We start from the raw sequence: 4,430 nt of genomic DNA on the forward strand, positions 1-4,430 counted from the left end.
ATTAGTTACTTAGCTATTGCAGAAAAAGTTTTCCTCTGCTGTCAGAGGCTGCTTACAGCTTACAGCAAGATAAGGCTTTTTATTTTCTCTTCTGCTAAGCTATTGAGTCACTTCTTTCAGTTAACTCTGCTATATTCCCAAGGGATAAAAATCACATTACCTGAAAAGCATCCAGAAGTTAGTCTAAGTCCGAACAGTTGCACTAAAGCTTCATACAAGCGGTCAATCTGTCAAAGCTAACAAATAAGGGGGCATCCTACCCATATTGCGAGCATATGGAAATTATCTTTCTTGAGATACAAAAGCAATTGAAATCTTCATTGAATTTAAGTTCTCAAAGTGAAGAAACGGCATTTTTTTTTACTCCGTGAAAAAAAGGATTTAAAGGTAAGGAAATAAGTATATATATTAGCTGAACTGACAAAGCAGAAAGACAAGGTGAACTTAGGTAAAGCCATATTTGAAGAAATATGGATAAGCAGTTTTTTAAAACCTGTCCACACGCAGAGTAGAAAAGTTTTAGTAGCTAACAGAGGAAGATGGCGAGCGCAAGTATAATCTTTTGGAAAAAAACTACCAGTGTTCTCTTAAATATGGTAATACCTTTATCCTGGGATAATGGACTCCTTGACCTTTGGCATTTGAGCTCATTTATCTCAAGGTATAGTAATTATTTCATGAACCTAAAACACCCAACCATGTTGCAACTTACAATTATTAAAACATTTTTAGTCTTAACCAAGCAGACAGGGAAGAACGTGAGCTGCACTTGGGGAAGGAGTGAAACATCATACCAGCTCAGATGCACACACATATTGACATGTCAGCCATCTCAGGAAAGCTTCATTAACTATAGCAGAGCTACACAGATGACAACTGTTGTGGGTCTGCTGGCCCAATATCTTAAATATAGATGCATCTCGTCAGGTCCCATAGACTTAGATATGTTCAGGTTCCTCAGGTGGTCACAAATCTCATCATCCCCTACAGTGGGAGGGGTAGTTGTTGAGTACCTCAGCCTTCTCCTCATCTTTTGATATGAAGTCACAATTTTCATCCATCAGTCGGGGGTTATGCTTCTTTTAACCTTCCTTTTCTGGTTGACATACCTGTAGAACCCCTTCCCTTGCCACGTTCTGCTCCGGCTGTGCCTTGTCCTTCCTGACCCCATCCCCACACAAACGGGCAGCATCCCTCTACTCTTCCCAAGTTCCCCGATCCTGCTGGCACTGCCAGTGCAGTTGCCTCTTGTTCTTCAGTTTGACCAGCAGGTCCCAACCCAGTGATGCTGGTCTCTTCCCTTCCCTGCCCAATTTCCTACAATGTGGAACGAGCACTCTTGCACTTTATGGAAAGCATCCTTAAATATTTGCCAGCTCTGTTCTTCTTTCTTGTTCCTGAGGGCAGTATCTCAGGGGGTCCTACTGACTAACTCCTTGAAGGGCTGGTAGTTTGCTTTCCCAGAATTTAGGGTCCTGACTATACTCATTACCTGCCCCATAACCCTCAGCACTTTGAACTGCACCAATGAGCGATCACCACAGTTCAGGCTGCCCCCAATCTCAGTGTCACTGATGAGCTCCTACCTCATCCATCTTACTATGTCCACACCTCTGAATTGCTAAGTAGTAGTGAGAAGGCGCTCTGTAATTTATAGAGCCTGCAGAAGTTTTTAAAGAAAAATAGAAGTTATACATTAAGTTTTTGTATCATATGGTTCCTGTTTAAGGTTCTTCAGCCCTCCTGGGCCCCAAAACTGAACAAAGTGTTTGAGGTGCAGCCTCACCAGTGCTGAGTAGAGGGGCATAATCGCTTCCCTGGTCCTGCTGGTCAAGCAGTTTCTGATAGAGGTCAGGAAGCCATTGGCCTTCTTGGGCACGCTTGGGCTTAGAGTCAGTGTTGGCCCTCTCGCTACAAGACAGGCATTGAGGAGCTGGAGCGTGTCCAGAGCAGGGCAATGAGGCTGGTGAAGGGGCTGGAGAACCCGTCTTAGGAGAGGTGGCTAAGGGAACTTCTTTAGCTTAGAGAAAAGAGGGCTGAGGGGAGACCTCATCCTGCTCTGCAGTTCCCTGAAAGGAGGTTGGAGCAAGGCAGATGTACCTAGAGACAGGACAGGAGGAAATGGCCTCGAGTTGCACCAGGGGAGTTTCAGATTAGATATCAGGAAAACTTCTTTCATGGAAAGGGTTATCAGACACCAGAAGAAGTCACTCAGGGAAAATGAGGTGCTGAGGGATATGGTTTAGTGGTGGATGGGTACATTCGGACTCTGATCTCAAAGGTTTTTTTCCAACCAAATGATTCTATGATATGAATTCAATTATTTTATTTTCATTATGTCAGTAATGATGAGAAAAAAACAGTAAAGAATTTTGAAGTTTGCAAGTCAGTTGAGACTTTCCTTTGAAATAAGATTTTTATTTGCTTTTCCTAAGTGCTTAAGTGTTTTTTTTCTGTGTATGTTGAAGTAAGTTAGAGTATAAAGTAAAAAGTAAAAATAAAGACATTGAAAATACAGACAGAAAATATTTATTTGATGGTGACATAATTGGTTTTTTTAAACAAGCAATACCATGACTGAAATTGCAAAGTCATATTCTTCACCGCACTTAGTCACACTAGAGTTAAGGCCACAGTATTTGTGAGTATTTTGTTTATAAAACATGCTATACAGCTAGAAGTGCACAACCATAAAGTCTGTCTTTCCACTGGAGTTACTAATATATTGCAAGTTGTGAACCTCGACCCCTGAGCGAGCACTGCTTCAGAAAACAGTTCATCAGGTCAGAAATAATCAGATGGACCTTTAATTCTCTGTGGAATAACATTAATTACATTCCTTAGAGAAGTACCGTCGCAGAAAGCACTGCAGAAAGGACTAATTCACAAAAATAGTTTTAATGGGTTCATGTTTCAGTGCTAGGGGTTTTGTGGATGTATTCTCCCTCCCCTCTTCTTTCTTTAAATCACATGAGCTATACCTTGCACCATTCAAAAGTCATTATAAGAGTAAGATCTACTGAACTGTACAGAATCATTAAATCCATAAAACAAGTTTGACAAATCTAAATACGCAATTAAAAAAAAGACATTTCCCAGTGACTCCTACTACTTTTATACGTTCAAATATTTTAAGCTTCTGTAGTGACTGCTTAGAGTATTCAGGTATGCCTAACACTCACGTGTGCCGCCTTTTCAGCATCATAAGCATTTCATAAACAACATCAATAGCAGTAGATGGTTTTTCCCCTCAAGATTAATTTTTTGATTTGTTTTCAAGACAGCACTTAGTGAGAAAGACAAAAGCAAGTCACGGTTGGGGCTTTGCTTACCTAAGCCAGAGGCGGATGGCATTCCAGGGACAGGGAAGCACCATCAGAATAACTGCCTTGTACAGTATTCATCACTCAGATAATTATCACTTTGAGTTGCACTGCACTTACAGGACTAGGGGATGCCCTACACTAAGCTTCCAAAAGAGAACTTCTGGCCTAAGCCCTTTAATGACTACAATTTAAGCCAAACTGATGAATAATCAAACAGTAAAAAGCTGTACCCATAAAAGGGATATTGAGAAATGTTATGAAATGCACAGAGCCTTTATGCACTTTGGGTGGAAAAGGAGTTTGAAACATGCCTAGATCATGCAGATGCATATATTTGGTCAGACAGAGGGCTCCTTCCCCTCCCAACTGTTTGTATGGATTCCAGAAGCTTTGCCTTAAAATTCAATGAAGAAAAAAAGATGCACTTGATATTAATACAGCCACTGAACTCCAGACTCCACAGTTTGTCATTATTACGGAGAAAATATTCTTCTTCCTATGGACCGGCAAATAGGAATGTTTGGATTGGCATTTCCTCAGTGACTAAAGATGCAAGACATGGGCAGATGATCCATATCAGGTCCTAATTATCATTCTTGCTTCTGCAGACAGTCACTTTCTGATCTCATGATAATCTCCGGCCTCACATCAATAAAGGAGTCAGGCATGGCAGCAAGCCCTCCACGCTATAGGGGAGAGGAAAACAGAGCCTGTTTAACAGAGGGAGTTCCCTAGCTCCAGGGGAAGGCGCTTGCAGTTATACAATTGTTTTGGTTACTCCCTGTGTGAAATTTTATGTGAGGATGTACTGCAGAAGCCAGAACCAAACCGAGGGCGTTTTCCAAGCAATACACAGCAACTCCAGCTGAGAGAGACACGATGTGGACAGGGCTGGCAGTGCCCTCTGCGCTAACTCGCATAAACCTCACTGCATCCCAATGTGAAAACCAGTTCACCCTGCACAATGGCTCCATTAAGTACCTTTACGGAACAGAGATTGCCAATTGTATTTAACTGTGCCAAGCCATGTGATGGTTTTGGAACAACTTCTAGAAAGGGCAGAGACCGAGTTAGGGCTGAGCTCTATTTACAGTAAAATTGTAG

Source organism: Phaenicophaeus curvirostris, chromosome 6 (assembly GCF_032191515.1).
Source record: "Phaenicophaeus curvirostris isolate KB17595 chromosome 6, BPBGC_Pcur_1.0, whole genome shotgun sequence".
NCBI classification, from domain to species: Eukaryota; Metazoa; Chordata; class Aves; order Cuculiformes; family Cuculidae; genus Phaenicophaeus; species Phaenicophaeus curvirostris.